Source organism: Danio rerio, chromosome 15 (assembly GCF_049306965.1).
Source record: "Danio rerio strain Tuebingen ecotype United States chromosome 15, GRCz12tu, whole genome shotgun sequence".
Taxonomy (NCBI): Eukaryota; Metazoa; Chordata; class Actinopteri; order Cypriniformes; family Danionidae; genus Danio; species Danio rerio.
The window spans coordinates 5107559-5131897 of NC_133190.1; the positions used below are offsets into that span (position 1 = coordinate 5107559).

Here is a 24339-nt window from a genome sequence, read left to right on the forward strand (position 1 = left end):
GACAAACTATACATTTCCAGAATGAAGCGCGGCCACGGCTGAAAAACAGGGTTTTAATGCATCGCTCGTCATCTCAGAAGGAGGCGTGAGTTAATTTAGCTAAACTGCGACATGGTCATCTTGCGGAAATATTACCAACGAAACATTAGGTAAGGTTTCCCCTCTCTCTCTCTCTGTTGAAAGCTCTGTCAATTAATATTTTTCCTCCATATCCCATAATGCACAGCGCATCGGCCTACGGCAGCTGAATTAGTCCGAAAGGGGCAGTACTTTTTCTGTTGGGTCTGTTTCAGTACAGATTATATTCTCACCACAAACGAACCGCTCCAGGGTTCATTTGAAAGCGTACCGAGACCACCTCTTCAAGCAGGTCTTGGTGCGCTTATTTGGTCCACTTTTGGTGCGCTCTCAAGTACGATTACTTCATTCTCACCTGCCAAAACGAACCGCACCAAAAGGGAAAACGTACTCTAGTGCGATTCAACCAAACTAAATAAGGCAGGTGTGAAAGCACCCTTATAGTGTACAATAGTCTAACTGAGAGGTCATAAAAGCATGATTAAGCTTTTCTGCATTAGACATTGATAGCGTATGTCGTAATAAACCCTTTTAATAGGGAAAATATTGTAATTTTACAGATGCTCGAATTGTTGCCTTCAAATCCCAAGTTGCTATCAAATATCACCCCCCACATTCTTGACTGACAACCAGGAGTTAACATCCATCAATAGTTAGGAAATATTCCAGGTTTTTGGGTGAGAGGACTTTTGGTGCAATGACCAAAACCTTTTTCTCAATTTAGTAATAAAAAGTTACTAGTCATTTGATTTTTAATATATAAAAAAGTAAATCTGTTAGTTTTGTGTAGCATCGACGATAGCATGTGGTTTAATTGATCTGGTCAAACAATGGCCTCTTATATTACGAAATAATATTCTGAATATTCCATTTTGGGTAAAACCATCCCTTTTAAGATGCAAATTAGTCCTGATCAATCTTATAATTGTTTCCTGAAAATAAAAGCCTTTTGCTCCCTCTTGCTGCGAAGGCCACTTTTTCAGAGCACCAAATCTAGCAGTGACCTTTACAAAGAGAAATATGCTGAATACCAATCTCTTTCAAAAACGGATTTTTTCTTTGTAAGCTTTTTGTAGTTTAAAATGAATCAGACATTGACACACAGTTGTTTGTGCCCCCAATAAAATTGAAGAAAATACTGTTGAAGAAGTATACAGTAATCACTCCAGCTCTCTTTCTTGCATCATGCTTCAGCCAAAATGGAGTAAAATGGGGAAGCTGTGACCTTCTGCCGGACAAACGACATCCATATTAATTTATGTGCACAGTATTGGCCATAGATATATACACTAGATATCGCATAGGGACCCTGAGCATGCGTCAATAGCGCCACCACATTGGTACAGGGCTCCCAGGACAAATGTCATTCAACCGCACTAGTCAAGACAGTGTTATTATGTGAAGATGCGGGACTTTAGCGCTGTCTACGGGTGTAGTAACGAGCAAACAAAGAAAACAAAGCACAAAGCTAGAACATTTAATAGGTAATATTACGTTTTTTTCTGTTTTTGTATGTTCTGAACTTTTGTGCTAATCAGGTAACGTTATTAATGATAATACAGTCACTTACTGCATTCACCATACGGCAAAGCAGCTCCAACTCGCACTAAACACTCGGCTTATGTTAGTTTTGTTGAATAAAATCAGCAAACAATGCAAAAGAAATATGAAAACGAGATGCTGCGCTTCCAGAAACTGGTATTATTGTCGGCTAACGTTAGTGAAAGAGTCGTTCGGGGGATTCATTCACAAACGAATCGCTCTCTCCGTCAGTATGAGAAGTGAAAGCAGGAGAGGAGGTGTGTTTCAGGACATGATTAGATCAAATTTAACAGGGAGGGTGAATAGTACATTTCTGTACACACAAACACAAGCTTTTTGTCAGGAATGCCCGTGCGGTCACTGATCCATCAATGTAGAAAAGTGATGTAAAATTATAATTTTCCTAATTAGAAAAAAAAAATTACATACTAACATCCAGGAAAACTCCCGATCATAGATATATGTGTATATGTGTATATCTCTGGCTTTGGATGGCCACAGTCTTCCACTGTACCTTGGTCCCGCATTCACTTCAAAGGAGCGCTACCCTGTAGCAAGATGGCGGCGCTATTGACGCATTCCGTCCAATAGACAATAGGCCAGGCGACATCTAATGTATATATCTATGAGTACTGGCTAATGAATTAGGGCTGAGCTGATTCTGGGTAATTTTCTAGAATACCGACAGTCAGCGAGAGGATTGCCTTGTATATTTGAATAGACTACCACTATGTAGCTGCGACACAAGTGCTAAATGAGTACTTCACTTTATTTATTTTGCAAATAGGCCCAATTTAAGCGTAAAACAGAATGTACCTGAGCTCAATTTAGAGCTTCACGGCAAATGCTGTGATTACTGATGTACATGTGATTTTTCAGGTTTTTAATTTTAATAAATTTGCAACAATTTCAAAAAATCTTTTTTGGCATTGTCATTTTGGGGTATTGTGTGTAGAATTGAGGAAATAAACGAATTTAATCCATTTTGGAATAAGGCTGTAACATAAAAAATTTGGAAAAAGTGAAGCGCTATGGATACTTTCCGGATGCACTGTATACTGAGCCATCAGTTAACTCAAGATTACTATATTATCGCAGATGTGTAAGTTTGATAGTGTTTAATCCATCTCTCGGTGTCATACAAGAGCCTGCCATTTACAGTACACCCTGTTGCCTAGCAACAAAAAATGTTAGATCAAATTAGCATTAGCTAATGAAAAGCTTGCCAGAATTCACGCAGCTTTTGTCACCTCCGAGAGCATATGCAAGAACCTGCTAGAATGCTAATTTTGCGTCAATTGCAGGAACACAGAGACCAAATTAATAAAATTACGGCTGCCCTGTCAAACTGATAATTATGCAGGCCTACTTTAGAAATCTGTTTCAACACATGTAGAGCTGCCTACCTGCTCTGATTAAGAAATATTCATGACCAAAGGTAATTATGAAGAGACTTCAATGTTATGCAAAGATACAAATAGAGCTAAGTGATAGTACTAATTAGCACTAGGGTGTAGCCAATCAGATGTCGCCCAGGGTGTATACAGGATATCCTTTCTCATTTCTTCGCTTCTCCATCTTATGACCCAGACAGATATATACACAAGATATCGCATATGGACCCTGAGCATGCATCAATAGGGCCACCATATTTGTACAGTGCTCCCAGGACAAAAGTCATTCAACCGCATTTATACAAGACTAAAGCCAATCAGAAGACGCTGGACTTTTGCGCAGCAGGTTTAGTTTTTTACGGTTTTGTATGTGACAAACTTTTCTCCCATTCATTTTCTTGTCGGCTTAGTCCCTTTATTAATCTGGGGTCGCCACAGCGGAATGAACCACCAACTTATACAGCAAGTTTTTATGCAGCGGATGCCCTTCCAGCTGCAACCCATCTCTGGGAAATATCCACATTCACACACACACTCATACACTACGGACAATTTAACCTACCCAATTCACCTGTACCGCATGTCTTTGGACTGTGGGGGAAACCGGAGCACCCAGAGGAAACCCACACGAAGGCAGGGAGAACATGCAAACTCCACACAGAAACGACAACTGACACGAGGATCAAACCAGCGACCTTCTTGCTGTGAGGCGACAGCACTACCTACTGCACAACTCCCTCGCCTACAAACTTTTCTGCTCAACATTAACGTTCCAGTCACTTAGTGATGTTTCGTAAACAAATTTCGGGAGGAGCAAGTGCAGAAGTTTCAGAATCAAATACGTCATTGACAGTTATTCTATTATCCAATCAGTTCTTGACCAAAACTCTATACTGTATATACCAAAGCTGTCTAGCTATCTCACGAATTTAGCATCCCTCCACCACCCCGACACCTCACCTCTAAGCATTACAATCACGGGGGGAGCGTTCTGGGGCAGGGCTCGCTACTTCGCTGGAATCCCAACTCCTCTCTGTTCCCTGGAATAACACGAGTTGGGGTGTATTCCCCGAGCTCAAAGCCCTCTCACCGGACAGCACGCCAAATACCTAAACTTTTGCAAGTGTGAACTCGTGAGCTGCATTGGCTGAAAGACAAAGTAGAACCAACTTGCACTAAATTCTAGGCTAATGCTATTTTTGTTGAATAAAATCAGCAAACAATGTAACATGACAACAAAACCCAGTGGTGCCAGCGCTTTGTTATAGTTCACAAACTTTAGTTTTTGAAGTAACTTATAAGGGTGCCTGATAACAGAACAGTGCCTGCGCCTCAAGGTACATACTGTCCGCCTTAAATTATTAAATATTACAAACTTTATATTCTATTTAGATCATAAAGATGGATGTGCACATTGAGAAGAAGGGATATCGATTGTTCACATGAATCATTCATAACGGAGATTCATTCACAAACAAATCGCTCCCTCCGTTAGAATTAAAAGCAAAACCAGGAGAGGGGCTGTGTTTAAGGACATGGATTAGATCAAATTTAACAGGAAGGGTGGATAATTATAAATTATAATTTCGTAATTAAAAAAAAAAAAACATACTGACCACCAGGAAAACTCCTCATCATATAAATATATTTGTGTATGTGTGTATATTATCACTCTGGATGGCCAGTCGTCCACAACACCTTGGTCCCACATTCATTTCAAAAAGTGCTACCCTGTGCTATTATTTCAAAGAAGCGCTACCTTGTACTAAAATGGCAGCTCTATTGAAGTATTCCTTCCGATAGACAACAATGTACTGTAAATATCTATGTGACCCAGAAACCAATCAAGCTTAGCTATCTTGTAGGACAAGGGTCACCAATCTCAGTCCTGGAGGGCCGGTGTCCCTTCAGGGTTTAGCTCCAACTTACCTCAACACACCTGCCTGGGTGTTTTAAGTATACCTAGTAAGACCTTGATTAGCTTGTTCAGGTGTGTTTGATTAGGGTTGGAGCTAAAATCTGCAGGACACCGGCCTTCCAGGAACAAGTTTGGTGACCGCTGTTGTAGGACATCTCAGTTCTCTACTCTATTTATTACTAGGAGTTATGACCTGGTATGAGATTCTGACGGTATGATAACCTTGGATAAAAATATCACGGTTTCACCATATAAAAATTTACTTTATACATTTAGTCAGTTTAATTGATGTAAGTTGAGATGACTAGAAAAAGTTCATTTGATTCAACAAAAAAAAATGTAATGTAATATGTGTATTTATATAGTGCATTTATTGTGTATGGCCCAAGTGTGCCGCAAGCCTACGTTTGAGTGAAGGTCTCGGCCGTTAGATCGCCCCCTGGGGGCTGGCTGCAGTACAAGTCATAAAGCCCGCCTCCTCCGTGTTAATGAAGGAGACTTGAGCCCAAATAAAAAAAAATATTACACTTGCAATAAAATGTCCCGAAAGATAGTTCTGGTCGATTAAGGCACTGATTATTGTGCTGAAATAGGTGCAGATCTTCATTTTTGTGAACAGTTTGTTTTTAGCAGTAATTTAATGCTGGGCGTGTCATCGTGGTTGACAGCTGTGATTGACAGTTTCTCAAAGCGCGGCGTCTGAGCTTCGGCAGGAGACTGAAGTAGACTGAAATGTTATTATTCGATTTCTGTGTTATTTTTTCCATGACAAAATGAGTTCAGCAGTAAACTATAGTTTCTGACATACATGATCCTGGTGGAACACTGTTTATTCGCTAAGTTCAGGGCTTTTTTCGGGCTTTATTAGTTTGCTGTTACACGCCTAGCCACCCAGATAGCAAAACACAGTTCCGGCTAGATTCTCGCCTGCCGGAGACTTATCTCTTAGAGCTCAGACTGACTAACGTTACCTCTGCTGGACCTACTCCGGATGCCTGGACTCACTGCCCGATTCCAGTCCGAGTCAATCGAGCCAGATGCGGCGGCCGAGCGAGCAGGCGCTGCCGCATGCGAGCCGGAATCAGCCCGCGACGCCGCAAGTAAGTTATGCGCTGCGGCCTGGAGCTAGCGCGATTGAATATATAAAACCCTCATATTTGTTAACGTTATTACATCCATTTGTGTTGATATGACAGCAAACGCATGCTGAGAAGTTCGGGGGGCGTAGTTGATTTTACATAAAGCGTTTGATTGGAAGCTCGACTCTGCTCATTTTCGCGGCTCCTCCTCTGGCTCCATCAGACAATCCTTCTGCGCATGTCTGGCTCCAATTTCAGCAGTCTTTTGCGACAGTTTGTGCCCGTCAAGCAGGCGTTTTGCCCTCAAGGCGTTCAATGGGAAAAAGGGCTGTCGCGTCGTCCATATTTTTTACAGTCATTGGTATGGCCATACAGTACACCCAATGGGCTTCACAATCATGGGGGGGGGGGTCTCTCCACACCACCACCAGTGTGCAGCATCCACTTGGATGATGCAACGGCAGCCACAGGACAACGGCACCAGTTTGCTCACTACATACTAGCTATAGGGGAGTGCGGAGACAGTGATACAGCCAATTCAGTGGATGGGGATGATTGGGTGACCATGATGGTTAAGCGCCAATGAAGGGAATTTGGGCAGGACACTGGGGTTACACCCCTACTCTTTACGAGAAGTATTATAGGATTATTAATGACCCCAAAATGTCAGAACCTCGGTTTAACATCTCATCCAAAAAAACAGCGCTTTACTGGGGCATTAGGACCCACACAGGCCACCGGTTAAAGCGCACCCTGCCAGCCTCACTAACACCACTTCCAACAGCAACCTAGTTTTCCACATGGTCACTCATCCAGGTACTGACTAGGCTCAGCTCTGCTTAGCTTCAGTGAGTAACCGGTCTTGGGCTGCAGGGTGGTTTAAGTTAAATTTAAGGGTGCTTTCACATCTAGGCTATTGTTTCGGAAACTTGCACAGTAGCGTGCTTTGTTTGGTGTGAATCCAGCCATCGCAGTCGGATCCGCGCCAAAACAATCCCTGACGGTATGATAAATAAACCCTGAAACGAGGAGAGTTTACTTGCATGTGACCTGTTTTAATTGTTTTGGTACGTTTAGAAACTTTGCCGTGTGAAGGCGAACCGCACCAAGAACAAAAATAAACATTGAAACAATTTGAATCCCTATTTCAGAACAAAAGAATCAACCCACAGGTGTGAAAGCACCCTAAATTTAAAAGTAACAAATTTGACCAAGTAAGTTGTAATTTTGATTTTCAAAGTCATAAGTTAGACTTTTTCAGGCATGTTTCTTTTCTTTCCTGGCGTAAAAGGACTTACATACTTGTGTCCTTTGTCAGATAGTAGGGATTTTGGAACAGAGTTAAACTAAGGCCGTACTCACACTAGGTACAGTTGCCTCGAGCCGGGCCAAAGCACGCTTGTCCCCCCTCCCGTCTCCCCCGACCGCCCGCGCTCACACCACAACAGGCCTCGGCACGTTTACGTAATCGCTGCTGCGCTGTTCAGTGAGAAGCGCTCTCACTCAGCAGCACAGTGGAGATTTCTCTAGTTATATCGTTTTAGTCGGTTTGATATGCAGTGGCATGCAGTCAAATATTTCGCCAAACAGATCCGCCACTTTTGGCGCTCATAAACAATCATAAAGCCCTTGTGCTGCAGGAATGAGGAGGTTTGCTGAAGGCGTGCAGCTATCGTGCAGTGAGGGGTTTGGGTATTTAATAAGCTATGGCAGTTTGCGTTCACTGAACAGTAAGAATGATTAATAAACACATATGAAACAGTCCCTTAAGAGTCACGTCTCGCTTTCAGTTTCGGGCATAGGCGCGTTTTGCACTCACACACAAGCATACCGCGCCAAAGCCCAAGTGAACCGCGCTCAGGCCCACCTCTTCCAAACGGGCCAGGGCCAGCCAAGTGAACCGTGCTTGAGTCCGATTCAGCGCACTCACACTTCTCAAACGATCCGGGAAACAGGCCTGGGCACGGTACGGATGGCATAGTGCGAGTAGGCCCTTAACTTTTACAGTGTATTGCTATATTTATCTATAATACATATAAATATATAGCCACTTTGGTCTGGGTATTTTAAGAGCTGGTGTTCCCTTCTGGTAAAGCACTCAGACTTCTAAGCTAGCAATGACCTGTGTTATCCTCTGAATCTCCTCTGCGCACAATGAAAGCATGCAGTAAATATAAAGCATGGTGAAAGAAATGGCTGGAGCTCTCGAAAACGCTCTGCAACTCAAGGCTGAGGAGACGTCCAAGGTTACGCTCATCAGCTACTGAGATCATTCTGTCAGCCGAAGCATTATAAATGGATAACTGTGAGATATGTTGCCGTCACTGAAAATTAGATCTTTGACGGTTGAAGAAGGGAGAGCTTTTAGAGCGAAACTGCCGTCGTTTTGGGTTGAATGTCACTCACTGTACATGAAATCGCTTAGCCAGCCATTTATGATGAAGTAGCTGAAATACACCTTCTTCTGCGTCCCAAGATTTAATGTTCCGAGCAGAATGAAAGCAATAGAAAAAAAGGGAAGAGGAATTTATATTTTAGGTAGTGTTAGTTTGAGCGCATTGTACATTTAAGCGTCTACCCAGATTTTTTGTACCTTCATAGGTAACATAAACACTTATATATGAGACCAGGCTGAATATTCCTTAATAATATTCCAAACCGGCGGCGCAGTAGGTAGTGCTGTCGCCAAACAAGAAAGAAGGTCGTTGGTTTGAGCCCCGGCTGGGTCAGCTGGCGTTTCTGTGTGGAGTTTGCATGTTCTCCCTGCGTTCGTGTGGGATTCCTCTGGGTGCTACGGCTCCCCCCACAGTCCAAAGACATGCGGTACAGGTAAATAGGGTAGGCTAAATTGTCCATAGTGTATGAGTGTGAATGAGTGTGTGTGGATGTTACCCAGAGATGCGATGCGGCTGGAAGAGCATCCGCTGTGTAGAAACGTGATTGGCGGTTCATTCCGCTGTTGTGACCCCGGATTAATAAAGGTATTGAGCCGAAAAGAAATTGAATAAATGAATATTCCAAACCTGCCAAACTCGGTTGACAGTTTTGGCAAACTGTAAAGAAACTTTTCACCTAATAAAAAAATATTCCTATAAAGCTTTTAATAAAGCTATTCAGAATGTAAATACGGTCAACTAAAATAATCTTTGCGTCAAAAACATAAAGGAACAATCCAGCAAAGCCACAATTGAAATATCCATCATTTATTCTTCCTTTGAATGAAGGTCTCTGAGGTGTTGCCCACATAATACTCGACTCGAGCCCTGCAGACGTCAGAAACACTTATCGAGGGGCTGCAGGCTTGGAGGCAGACTTTTGATCAATAATTAGAAAAGCCTTTACGTTTTCAGCCAGAGTCTTGAGGCCAGGCTGAGCGGCACACAAGACCCCGTGGTGACGTCCGCAAATGCTGCCACTTGCATACACAAAGCCACCATGACAGCCGCAAAGAGACCCTGAGAGCTGCTTTACAGCGTACAACTCTTTTTATTGCAATCGTGTTAGCGATTAGCATTTTTCAGTGCTGAGCCACAAGGGCACCTCAAGGAGTTCCTAAGATGCTCAAGACTTAATTTACAGTATACAGGCAAAATTATTAGCCTGAGTGTGAATGTTAAATTCTTTTAAAAATACACTAACCGGCCACTTTATTAGGTACACCTGTCCGACTGCTGATTAAGGCTAATATCCAATCAGCCAATCACATGGCAGCAACTCAATGCATTTAGGCATGCATACATGGTCGAGACGATCTGCTGCAGTTCAAACCGAGCATCAGAGTGAGGAAGAAGGGTAATTTAAGTGACTATAAATGTAGCATGGTTGATGGCGCCAGACAGGCTGGTCTGAGTATTTCAGAAACTGCTGATCTACTGGGATTTTCAGGCACAACCCTCTCTAGGGTTTACAGAGAATGGTCCGATAAAGAGAAAATATCCAGTGAGTGGCAATTCTGTGGGCGCAAATGCCTTGTTGATGCCAGAGGTCAGAGGAGAATGGCCAGACTTGCTCCAGCTTATGGAAAGGCAACAGTAACTCAAATAACCACTTGTTACAACCGAGGTATGCAGAGAACATCTCTGAACACACACCACGTCTAACCTTGAGGTGGATGGGCTACAACAACAGAAGACCACACCGGGTGCCACTCCTATCAGATAAGAACAGGAAACTGAGAATACAATTCACACAAGCTCACCAAAATTGGACAATAGAAGATTGGAAAAATGTTGCCTCGTCTGATGCGACATTTGGATGGTCGGGTCAGAATTTGTTATTAACAACATGAAAGCATGGATCCATCCTGCCTTGTATCAACAGTTCAGGCTGGTGGTGGTGGTGTGATAGTGTGACGAAATTTTCTTGGCACACTTTGGCCTATTAATACCAATTGAGCATCGTGTCAACTCCACAGCCTACCTGAGTATTGTTACTAACCATGTCCATCCCTTTATGACCGCAATGTACCCATCTTTGACGGCTGCTTCCAGCAGGATAACGTGCCATGTCATAAAGCGTGAATCATCTCAGACTGGTTTCTCAAACATGACAATGAGTTCACTCTACTCAAATGGCCTACACAGTCACCAGAGCTCAATCCAATAGAGCACCTTCGTGATGTGGCGGAACGGGAGATTTGCATCATGGATGTGCAGCCGACAAATCTGCAGCAACTGTGGGATGCTATCATGTCAATATGGACCAAAATCTCAGAGGAATACTTCCAGTACCTTGATGAATCTATGTCACGAAGGATTAAGGCAATTTTGAAGGCAAAAGGGGCTCCAACCCGGCACTAGTAACGTGTACCTAATTAAGCAGCTAGGATAAAAGTTGTTAATTTTTAAATTAAATAAGTTTTAGGTTTTATTAAAAAAAAAAAAAAAAAAACATTTTAAGGTAAATTTTATTGTTATACAATGATTTTCCGAATTACCCTAACTTGCCTAATTAACCTAGTTAAGCCTTTAACGCCCCATTCTCACAGGGCTTCTGCATCAACGCTTGACTGAAGGCGTGTTTGAAGTTGGGGCTTAAGCAATCGTCATAGAAGCGTCAGCCAATGAAATTCAGTCAGCAATAGGCCACTGTCTAGCTGGTGTATTTGCATACAGCGATCTGATTGGCTGACGCTTCCGTCGTGCTTAAAAAGTTGAGCTAGTCCTAACTTCTGCAGCGAGCAACGCCTCTGAAGCTGCGCCAACAGATCCACAATGCAGTTCGGCAACGCCTGACGTCACCCATTCAAAGTGAATGGGAAGCATTGACGCTGACGCCCCGTGTGAATGGGGCTTAAATTTCATTTTAAGCTGAAAACTAGTGTCCTGTCATCACGACAAAAATAAAAGAAATCAGTTATTAGAAATTAGTCATTAAAACTATCATTTTTAGAAATGTGTAAAAAAAATCTTCTGACCGATGAATCTTCTTTATATATACAGAACCTGTAATTAACTGTGATTTTGCCCTGGACTACTGTGCCCGCAGCGAGGTTTGGCTGGGTTTGTGATGGAGTGAATGAGAAATTCATGAAAAATAAGCAGGATTAATGACCTTAATTAAACATTGTAATGGAGCAGTGGCTGAGAGTTGACGGATGAGGTCCTAAGCCTTGTTCTTGTACAGCTTGCTGAGCCTCAGAAATATCACTCAAAGCCTAAGGAGCCTAACAAAACACATTAATAGAGGCTGCTCCAACACAAATATGAGTATGTAAGAGCGTTCATGTGGACGGTGATTATACGTTCTGCTTGAAGAAGCTGTCTATCAATCTACTCACGATCCTTTAGTTTAGTTTAGGTTTAGTCCTTGATTTATCAGAAGTCACCACAGCATAATGAACTGACAATTACACTGGAATATGTTTTATGTTGCAGTTGCCCTTCCGGCCACAACCAAACACCATGCTGGAAAACACCAATACACTCTCGCATTCACACATGCACCCATATACTACAGCCAATTTAGCTTATTCAATTCACCTATAGCGCATGTGTTTGGACTGTGGGGGAAACTTGAGCACCTGGAGAAAACCCATGCAAACATGGGGAGAACATGCAAACTCCACACAAAAATGCAAACTGGCCCAGCCGGGACTCAAACCAGCGCGAAGCACAGAAAGGAAATGATGGGCCACAGTTGGAGGGAACTAGATCGGCAAAGTACCTTGAGTTGGGAATCGATACAGAATCTGTGACCCAATGACACACTATACACTTGCTCCGTGACTTTAGTGGCACCCCAAATGGAACACTAACAACGTTGTTCTATTGGAAATTCAATCCATTAATTCATCCCCAGTCAACATTGCCAAATAATAATAAATGACCAATTATTCAAATAGATTTCTATTAATTAAATTACTTTAATCTATCTTTAAATCTATCTATCTATCTATCTATCTATCTATCTATATATATATATATATATATATATATATATATATATATATATATATATATATACATATACACATACAAACACATACTACTGTAATACTCTGGCGTAAGCAAATTAATCTTGTTTTTTCTTTCGACGTAAGATTATTTTGCTTACCCCATTGGCAGATTATTTTGCTTGTTTTAAGGATAAATTCACTTAATATTGGCATATTATTTCTCAAAACAAGAAAATATGTTTTGCTTGTCTGGAAAATTCTTCTTGATTTAGGAATTTTTAAATTATTTGGACTAGAAACAAGACAAAAAAAATCTAAGCAAGACAAGCATTTTTTGCAGTGTAGCAGTGCGATATGGGCCTGCGGCCTCGTGCCATCGGATATACATACACACACACACACATATTTATATATATATATATATATATATATATATATATATATATATATATATATATATATATATATATATACAGGGCTGGCGCGTCCATAGAGACGACCTAGGCGGCCACATCCGCGACACCTCCCTTACCACCCGCGTCCTCAGTTATTTCCGCACAAAGGGCGGCAGAATAGAGGTCCGCAACACCTCACTTCATTTTCATAACCGGTCACTTTCGTTTTCACATTGGGGTTGAGGGCGGCGTGATCATCCTCTGTCTAGAGCGGCAGTTCAGCTTGCTCCGGCCCTGTATATATATATATATATATATATATATATATATATATATATATATATATATATATATATATATATATAAGCAATTTCCAACAAGTAGCAGTAGTAAAAACGTTTCTTAGCTTCTTATTCACGCTCAGAAAAACACACTAAACAAGGGCTTATTATGCAGTGCTGGCGCCATCTTGTGGATAGACAACGTCAAAAATCTTTGGCCGCCGACAAGCTGTCTCTCAGAAATTGTAAATATTTTAAAATAGGCACTATTCTTACAAATAAACTTCATAGTTGCAATCTAAACAACTACATTCTCGACTAAAAAATATTCAAAAGTACATTTTGTTGACTAACAACAGTAATATTTGTCAAACTGTAGTGTCTCTGCTTGTTGCTGGCTGTATGTGGGCGGAGTAATACACAGTGAAGGGTGAAGAGGCCTTTGTGTGATGTCACTGGCAAAATATTACATCAGCCAATTAGATTCAGATAGTTTTTCACTAAGAAAAATATAAAAATAATCCAAGAAAATCTTCTCCAGTGACCCTGAATCAAAAATGAAAGGTGACTTTTTTTGGTTTAAAATACAGGAAGAAATATGTGAGTTAATTTTTCATTCATTCATTCATTTTTGGCTCAGTCCCTTTATTAATCTGGGGTCGCCACAGCAGAATGAACCGCCAACTTATCCAGCACATGTTTTACACAGCGGATGCCCTTCCAGCTGCAACCCATCTCTGGGAAACAACCATACACACTCATAAACTACGGTCAATTTAGTCTACCCAATTTACTTGACTTGAATTTGATAGACATTTTAAAAACTAAACCAATCACAATTCTGTATTTTTGTCAGTCTATCAGCAATTCTATCAGCAATTCTGTCACCTGACTAGAGGGAAGGATATTATTTAATGCTTATTTGATACTAGTATTAAGGGAGGATTTAGAATGAAATAACCTCACAGAGTACCAGAGGCACTGTTGTCAGCAAATTTGAAGCGAGATCACAGATTTTTTTTTAGGGAGGGTTGTGCTAACAGACAGGATGTCTGAAGCCCTCTGAAATAAGGTCTAGCATTGCCTATGGCATGAAGACTGCTTCTTCAACATAGTTTGCACTTTTAAGTTAAGACAAAAATACTTGTTATATAAGAATATGTGACAGAATGTATTACAGAGTCATTGCTGTTGTACTTCAGAGGAGGAACCAAGACAATTGAGGAGAACACATCTTCAAAACAGTGCTTATGAATGAGCCAAAGCAATTTGTTGAAGCCTCTTTAGCTTTTTCGTGCAGACTGTGGAGCAGACAACAGAAGTGAATTGCCAAACAGCCTTCTCTTGTAGATAATATGGCATCATTTGAGAACAAACACATACGCTAGAGCGCTGCTTTAAAAGATATGGCTGTTTCTTTGTCTCCTGAGTCTGTCTGTGGGGTCTCCTGACATGTTTTTTCTTGTATCTTCTTCCTTCTCTGTCTCGAGGGGTCGCGAAATCTCCCCGGTTGGGAGGAACGTCCTGGTGGAGGGGTTGAGTGTTTAGTGCTTGTGCTGGATCCCGAGCTGTCAAGTCCACTGAGGGCTGCTATCTCTCAGGCTGGCCTCGGCAAGCATGGTCCTCTACATAATTCATCAGGACTTCTGACAGGCAGGCCTACGTTTGCCTGTTCCACAGAGCCACTCGGTCTCCATCAGTCTAGGAAGGGGGGGAACAGTTTTTACAGACAAATTTGAAGACATTTTGTGAGGGTGTCAAATTAATATGTACATGTAGCATGATGATACAAATAATCAAAACATGTGGGTTCCACTGACGCAAATATGATAGGGTTATGTATTAAGCAAGACTTAGACTTGGAAGACTGTTAAGAGTCCATCCGCAGATTGTCTTTTAGGTAAAGGCCTGCTTGTACTTTGTGATTTCAGCCATGATTAGGTTGTCGAAGACAAATTTGGGAAATCTTAAAAAGATTCCTCTAATCCTAGGCTAAAATCTGTGGTCTTTGATCGATTTTTTTGACATGTTCAACAACAGCCACTTAGTGAAGTTTATTTATAAACTAATTTCAATAGGATCACGTGCTTGTTGCTGGTCCCGCATCATCCAATTTATGGTTCACCAATCAGACGATTTCTAAGCCACTATAAATACTCTAAGTTCCATATAACAGCCATCTTCGTTTTGAAGAATCCCCCCTTCCACCCCTACTCCTCCTCCTTTCCTAGATGAGTGGCACGGTGGCCCAGAGGTTAGCATTGTTGCCTCACAGCAGGAACATCACTGGTTTTTAGTCCTTACACCAAGCCAGCCGACGTTTCAGTGCGGAGTTTACATGTTCTCCATATGCTCACATGGGTTTCTCCCGGGTTCCTTCCACTGTCCAAAAACATGCAACTTAAGTTAATTGACTAATCCAAATCAGCACCCGAGACATGCTCCTAGTAAGTAGTTATCTCCTAAGAGCAATCACTATCTGTTCATTAGCAACTACAGCAGGGGTTCTCGAGACCTACAAACTCCACTGTGGCCTTTAGGGTTGGGTACTGAAACCCGGTGCCATTATAGCACCGGTACCTTTGTAACTTGTATGTACCGGATCAAATCAGCATATGAATTTCGGTGCCACTGGTGCTGCGACAAGGACGTAAGAAGCATTAAGAGGTGCATCAAAGGAGCACATAAGTACGCGTTGTCACACCAAACAGAGCAACCGTGATCTTTGATCCCTCAGGCAGCACTGCATCAAGAAATGAAAGCTTTAGCGATAGTTCTACCAGGAAGACTGAGATGTCACGTCATTCATAATAATTATCTCGTCAGCCTAGAACAGGGATGGGCAAACTTGATCCTCGAGGGCCGGTGTCCCTCCAGAGTTTTGTTCCAACACTAGTCAAACACACCTGAACAAACTAATCAGTGTCTTCAAGATCACTTGAACTCTATAGGGAGGTCTGTTTGAATAGGGTTGGAGCTAAACTGTGCAGGACACCGGCCCTCCAGGACCGAGATTGCCCACCCCTGGCCTAGAACAACCAAGCAAGCCATGTATATAAGCCCATCTAAACAATCTGTTTCGTTGTATTCAGGTGACGTTGAGGAAGTTTCCCTCCATACTCCCCATCACCACTACCACCAGGTCGGCCTCGTCTCCACGAGGATCTGCCAGCTCATCCAGAGTTCTGCACTATAGACGGAGCTTACGCCAAAGAACTTTATGAAAGGACCATAACGAACTCTAATTCATGCAAACAATTCACAATAAATGTTCAAACGTTTATCTGCCTCCTAAAGTCTTTCTGGTACAATTGTCATTTATCTACAAGCCATATCCCTACATGGGCTCAGGACTAACTTTGCAACCCTTTGTCAAGTCCCACAATATGTAGTTACATCCACAAATGCCAGTTTAGACCGTACTGTGCCAAAAAGAAGCCCTATGTTAACAGTGTCCAGAAGTGCCGTCGACCTCTCTTAGCTTGGAGGCATCTGGGATGGACCATCACACAGTGGAAACATGTACTGTGGTCAGATGAATCAGTATTTTAGGTATTCTTTTGGAGAAATGAATGCCATGTAGACCAAAGAAGAAAAGGATCATCCACACTGTTATAAGCAACAAGTCCAAAGGCCATGGTTTGGGGTTGTGTCAGTGCCCTTGGCAAGTTGCACTTCTGTGAAGGCACCATTCAGCTGAAAAGTACATAGAGATTTAGGAGCACAAAATGCTGCCTTCTTTTTTAGGGGTGCCCATGCATATTCAACAAGGGAATGCAAAACCACATTCTGCACACATTGCAACGTCCTGCCTGCTGAGGAAGAGGATATTAGTACTTGAATGGACTGTCTGGAGTACCGACCTGTCCCCAATAGTGATTGGAGCATTTTGAAGTGCAAAATGTGACAATGAAGACCTCGTTGCCCATCTTAAGATTTGTTTGCAGGAAGAATGAGACAAAATTACAGTGTACAAAAAAATCAACTAATGTTTAAAGCATTTAAAGCACACTTTAAAAAAAACACACTAATAAAACTCTTTTGGGTGTTTTTTCTGTAGTGTACTTTATTGTAGTACACTAAAAATTAATTTAAGTATTACTGGTATTTAGTATACTTTTGTCAAGTGTACTAAAGTCCTACTGAAGTATAAACATAATTTTAATTAGTATATTTATAGAGTAAAACCATCAAACTTTTATTTAACAAAAAATAACAATGTACTAAAAATGTATTTGTGGGTATTTAAGTGTATTTTAATTGCATTTAACTATATATTTTTTTCACCTGGGTTGTTTGATCCCGGGTCATCCATGACTCGTTATTAAATGCATGCAGTATTTCCATGTAATGTCTCGGCTTTGTATTTTTAAAAAAACATGGCGGTTCCTTTGTTTACGTTCTGTGTAGCTCCACGAGCTCATGACGTATCTCTGTAACCAATCAGCGTTCAGCTGCACGTGTAGCTCCTTTCTCCTGTTTGGTACCCTTTCGAAAGGGTGCAGAAAAGTGGTACGGTACGGTTTGGTTCGGTACGCTTTTTGACAGTGGAAACGGCCATAAAAGCGTACCAAACCGAACCGTACCACTCAGTGGAAACAGGCAATAATAGTCACTTCTAGCAGTGCTCTTTCACTTCTGTGTCCTTGTTCGTGTGGACCCAAATGACTGTGACAAGCGATGGAATGGAACGCCATTATGTAAGAAAATCTAGCTCCAGGATATCTGGTGCTCTGTCAAAATATGGATTTGTTTTACAAAAAAAAAAGTAAATAAAATAAAATATTTGAGGAGCTATTTGACATGATCTAGTCAATATTATCTTCAAGACTGACTAGTATGAGTGAAGGAGTATGTGTGTGTGGTGTAAAAGAAAAAGGTCTTCATTATATTTTCTAAACTGGAATCTACTTAATTAGCTCTAAGGAGACAGTCAATGTTAACAAAGGCCAAAAGTGTCAACCGTCTCCTCAAATATATTGCATTCAGGCTCATTAAACGGAGAAGTGGTCAGCAATAAACACTTGTAATTGTAAATGCAGAATCTTGGGGTCTCAAGATCTAAAAATAAACCGCAAAAACCAAAGACGAAAGGCTAGATGTGTGCACAGACCAATTAAAAATAGTGAAGACAGAATGTGAGAACATTTTCGGCCCTTAAGTAGATTTCGGTGTACTAAAGTTTTATGATTAGACTGACTTCCTAAGCAATGGTTTGTGCTTTTAATGATTTACTTGCCAACTTACTTATGACACGAGAGATATTATGACATTTAAAGGGCACCTATGGTGAAAAATCAACTTTTCAAGCTGTTTTGACAGACATGTGTGTAAGTATAGTGCATATACCGTCATATTGGGGTGAAATAAACCCGTCCAGTCCTTATTTTTCAAATTTAACAACATAAAAATGGTGGACCAATTGGAGCGGTTTTCAGATCAACCGCTACTTTACGTAGGAGTGCGGTCACCCCGCCCACCAATATTGATTGACAGCTGCGCGAATTAACATGTCTCCGTAGTAACGTATTTACTCAAATCGACAAGACAGGACGACCGCAAAGCAACCGGGAATAAAAGCTCTGTTCAGTTTGCTAGGATCATCAATCATCATCAGACGTGATCAAGAGTGAGTTTTACAAGCTTAACATGTTTTAAAACGTGTGCACGAGTGTAATGAAGTACAGTGATTCACTTCATCAGCACAGCCTCGTGTCTCTCTCACTGTCTCTCTGTGTGTGTGAGTGTGTGTCTGCCTGCGTGTCTACGCTATGTATGTATGTGTGTGTGTGTGTGTGTGTCTGCCTGCGTCTCTACACTATGTATGTGCCTTTTTGTATGCGCTACTTGTCTGTGCTATGTGTGTGTGTCTGCGCTGTGTGTGCTCATTGTTGCAACTCCACAAAAAATGCATCAAATACTGATTGGTAAAGTTCTTACTGTAGTATTTCTCACAAACCTTACGTGAGATCTGCTTCCTGAGGCAGCCGAGGGCGTGTTGAGGCATGTTGCTGACAGGCACGTGGGATCGGTGGGCGGGGTTGACTCGCCTTAAAGGCCCAGTGCAACAAAAACAGCAACAACCTTTTCCCAGGTATAATACACACTTTAAACAGCTATAATAAATACTCTGATGGGTGTTTTGAGCTGAAACTTTACAGACACATTCTGGGGACACAAAAGACTTATATTAAATATGAAAAAAGGGGTGACCTACAGTATGTGCCCTTTAAGATGCCTTTGTAGCTTTTTAATATTCTGCAACCTTCATGCCTTAATATTTCCACTTGAATATTGAAAAATATATGAGGGTAAGACCCTTTTTACATAATGGCTTAATGGTTTTGGTAAGTGGTGTTAAACAGAAAGTGATGTAAAAGCAGGTAGTTTGGTGTGATCATGGATTAACATCTATGCTGCTCCTGGAACATCATTCTTGTTGAAAAATGTAATCTATATCTAATCTAACCAAACCCTAACCCTAATTTTAAATTATTCCCAAAACATAACAAATAAGAGCAGGCAATAAAATACAGCCTATATTTCGTTGTGCTCAGCAGCTTTTCACTAATAAAGCTCTTCATTTATTTAAAATTTCATATAGAAATTTTAGCACGTCATATAAAAGCATAAACACTTGTTTAAGGACACAGAACACATTTTGTGTTTGCAGTTTTCCCCGATGCGTTTGTTAAGAGCCGTTGCGCAGGACAGAAAAAAAAGGCAGCCTAGTTTCTGCTTTCACCCACCCAAAAAATGCTCTGTTTGCACGATTTGATTAATATCATCGTATCCAATTACTTTATAAATGATATTTTAAACTTTCTCCGGTGTTTATTGTTTTTAGAAAATATCCTGAACCTTTTTTTAGATAGGCCTTTGTGAAATGAAAGTTTAATATGGCTTTAAAACGGTTTGATTTATGTATGTTATATATCTAAATTGTTATAGCTAGCTATTGTTTGTTTTATATTGGTTTATTTATTTAATGCGATTTTAATATATCCGATATTTGTAATTCTTTTAATTATTTCAATATAGCTTAGGCTATTTTATCAAAATATGACACTTTTGTTTAGAGCCTACAAAAATGAACAAGTAATTTGTAAAGTCTCATGTCTTTCTGTTGTATATTCATATTTAGTATTATCCCCCCTAAATAAAAAAAAAGAAAAGATAAAAGCCGCTGGTGGCATTAACAGAGCTGTAAAGGGGGCGCTCTTTTGCTCGGTCACACACACACACACACACACACATACAGGGATCTAAACGTGCACACACCTTTTAAACGTGACTAATACTCTCAACAACCTTTTATTATCATACATTATTGAAACCTCAAGGAGGACGCAGCAAATAATGTCTCTTATAAAGTAAAACTTTATTATTTTATGAAACACAAGGGCGATCATAAGCAAAAAGAGGCTAGATGTTTTCTTTTCCTTATTTATTTATTTCTTTAGCACATGTACTAGTGTGCGATCAGAAAACTAGTGTCTCCCTCTCCTTTCACTCCACCCCGAAGCCCCAGCTTCCCCCCAGCTGGCCCCGAGAAAGCCCCGCTTTGGCCGGAGTAGGCCCCGGAAGTGACAGTGGAAACGCGACTTGCACGCTTTAGGTGCAATAGTGGAAACGCGGCTCTTGAGAAAGTTTGCGTTCTGAAACTTATAGGATGTTATAAGTCAAACAATCAAAGAAATTCTGATTTATCAGGTTATGACCCTTTTAAAATGAATTGCATCCCATTTGATTGATCAGAATATCATGGAATAAGTTTGACTTTCACTTGCTCAGAATTCAGTATAATACGGCTTCAAACTGTCCTGTGACTCCATTCCTGGGGTTGTTCTAGAAAAACTTGCTGTTAACAGCTGATAGCAGCCTGATAGTAGCTTGACAGGCCTTTTCTTGTTGTTTTTTGCTCCCCTGCTAGGATTTGGGTAGGCCTGTATTACAGTTTCAAATGTGATTTTGACGCTGATGTGTTCAAGCTCTTCAAATCCACCAAAAAACCTGCTTTAGGGCAGACCTGGAGCATTTGAGTTTTTACACCGTTTACATTTTACTTCCCACTGCTTCAAATCTACATACATACACTGTGGTTCAATGGAGACATCAGATTTATGGCCTTCTCAGTCAATCAATCATCCATGAGCGGGCTTTTATTACTTAGAGAGATGTCATAGAGGCAGGGATCAATAACAACAGTAGTACCCAAGAAAATTGGGTGATCCGCATTACTTATATTACTAGAAATAATAGTCCAGGGTAAAGAACATGACAAGGAAACAAGAAAAATTCTAGCAAAATATCTATATATAGCCTGTTTGGGATTTTGGATCGTAACAGTGCACCTTTTTTAAAGCTGCTTTGAAATAAATATTGTGAAAAGCGCTATACAAATAAAAGTGAATAAAAAAATCATATATTAGCATTAACAACAAAGAGGTTCTAAGTTAAAAATGGATGCTTAATGTACTTATTACCATGTCTAAATCTATGGAACACCTGAATCATGGAAATGATGATAGAGTATGCCACAAACCTAGCGGACGAACTGTGTTTTGATTTCCCATGACAGCTCTCTGCACCGCAATAAATAGAGGAATTGCGTTAGCTCTCCCCACAATCTCGCCACATCAGCAGTGCCATTTCATTTGTCTAACATTTTTCATCTCATCCGTCTGAATGCAATGTGCCACAATGAGAAGAACACTGCCTTCAAATTAAGCGAGATGTGTTATAATAGGTGGAGGATTTACACCTTCATCACATTTGCGTGTTGACTCGACATTTCCAGTTGAAATGCTGCCATTTGCCGCCATTATCCGTTAATGACAAGCAGAGGTGAGGACGAGGGCACAAACAGGGGTGGCGAACAGTTGTCGGCTTTTATCGGATAAAGGCTTATACAATCTTACCCAGGCATGAAAATGAAATGGATTAAATGCGGCCATAGATGTCAGCTTGATGATGAAGAATGATGCCATGAAAGCCTGATGATCACTGGAAGTTTATAGGAATAAGAAACCTTGCTTATGAAATGTAGCGTCAAATGATTAGGGAGAAACATGATGGAGTCTGCCCAAATCTGTCCACTTTTAGATATATTACTTACTATTAGGGATGTGCACATCGATGCTCGAGTATTGATATATTGACACTCGGAAGCTTTTAATTTGGTATCGATATTTTTACGGAATTATACAATGGCATAGACGTAACGCAGCATATTGTGGTGCTCATCAGCCTCTGCTCATTCTCCTTCTGTCCGACAACAAACATTATAGGAAGGAGAGTTTTAAAGGAGGCAAACCTCTCTCTCTCTCTTAATTTAATTTAATCATTGCTTTAATGGCATGACAAATATTACAAATGTTTTGCCAAAGCATTTATAAAGTTTACATTAAAAAGAACACACGCACGCAAGTTCACACACACACACACACACACACACACACACACACACACGTGTGTATATATATATATATATATATATATATATATATATATATATATATATATATTATTCGAAGGAAGTGTATAATGAACACTTTAGTTCTTTCAATTGCTCAATTTCTCAACTTCTGACATTTGATTACAACACAGGAGAAAAATCCTCTGAATGCTCTCACATTCAAAGAGACATCATGTTATCACTGTATCAATTTCATTGTATTGCCATGAAGAAAATCTATGGTGTTATTTCTTCTAATAATTCACCAGAGAGCAACTCCTGCTGGGTGTCATTTGATAGCAGACCCCATATAGAGGTCACCGTGTCACAGAAATAGCTCCCGGGTGCACCATACTGTACATCCAGCATTGCTCTCTTGACTTTCATTTACTAGAATCCACTCTATCAATCCCCACTAGAATGCAAATACCTTCATAACAATGTCACTAGACAGCCGTATTCAAAGCTCTGCCACTTAGCTTAATTAGACTGATGAGAGAAATGCACCGCTTTGCTGCTGCCGATATGAAGCTGCATGCATGTCTGAGCTTTTTTTCAGTCAGCAGCTCCATTTTTTTTTCCTACCGGTGTCCATAACAACTATTGTAATGGGTGAAGAAAATGCTGGACTCTTTGGATACACATAACACTCCGATTAAGTATGCATTCATAGTCTGAAAATAGATTTACAGTTACATGAATACAGACACCTTAAGGGAATTTGTAAATCACACAAGGGTGTAGATTCACTCTTGACAATATATTTTTGCGCTTTAAAAAACACGAATACGCTTACTTCACGCGGCCACCATTTTAAAACATGAAAGCGAGGCTGCGGTGGGAAAAAACACGATGTAACGTCGGGGAATGACACACACAACTAGGGTAAGATCCAATATGCAGGTTTAATTGTAGTCAGGCAAGCAATAGTCAATACAGGTGCAAACGGGTATATACAGGCAGTCCAGAATCGTAGTCATTAAACAGGCTATAAGTCGTAAGGCAGGCGGCTAAACAGGAGAACAAGCATAAACAAGGCTGGGTCAAAACACAGGAAATGAGACAGGGAAACCACGTTGTAGTGTTATCAACAGATCAACAAGACTAGGCAAACTAAAAGGGTAAATGCGTGGGTTATGTAATAAATGCAATCAGTCTCTGATAGTCCTCAGGTGTTGCGAGTGTAATCAGTCTAGATGAGTGAGCATGGGTGTCTGGGCGTGAGTGCATGTCTGAATATGTAGTCCAGGAAAAGCCAGAAGTGTAGTCCATGGGTATTGTGTGAGAACCAGTGATCTATGGAGAACGATCGCTGGTTATCGTGACACACGTGCTCATAAACGCTGCTGATTAGCCTTAGTATTCACCAGTGCTCAACAGAAATGACTGTAATTGGACGTGTCATCAGCTCACCGCTCTTTATCGAGAACAAACACAGATAGACGGACATGGAAGCGTTTAAATCCGTGAAGATCAGTCGATTCATCTGCAGATCGTTGTTTACGAATGCCATCAACAGTGCCTTAAATCTTAACGGGGAAATGGCCTTTTTTAAAATTTCAGTATCGAAATTCAGTATTGTGACAGGTCTAATATAGTGAAAGAATCAGTTAATTAATAAATGGCATTAAAAATGTGTGTTTGGGAAAGAAAACGTTAGCCAACTAGTGCTTTTTTTCTTAACTTAGCTGAAAATGAGGCCTAATATCCCTTTTCATTTTCACTATTCAATCAGAACGAACATTTGAGTCACTTGAAAGGTGGTGAAAGTACAAATTTGTGTCGATTTCTCTTCGCT

At 40.7% G+C, this 24339-nt stretch overlaps 1 protein-coding gene and 1 long non-coding RNA gene across 2 annotated transcripts in view; one reads left to right on the top strand and one right to left on the bottom strand.

Moving 5' to 3' along the window:
- The window catches only part of LOC141378013 (uncharacterized), a 56260-nt gene extending 38381 nt beyond the window's left edge, over window positions 1–17879 (top strand). The window contains exon 3 of the long non-coding RNA XR_012391277.1: window positions 16177–17879. This is a non-coding gene — a long non-coding RNA (uncharacterized lncRNA). The remainder of the gene's footprint in view (window positions 1–16176) is intronic.
- The window catches only part of brwd1 (bromodomain and WD repeat domain containing 1), a 1114832-nt gene that overhangs the window by 66231 nt on the left and 1024262 nt on the right, over window positions 1–24339 (bottom strand). The gene's annotated exons all lie outside the window — the stretch shown is intronic.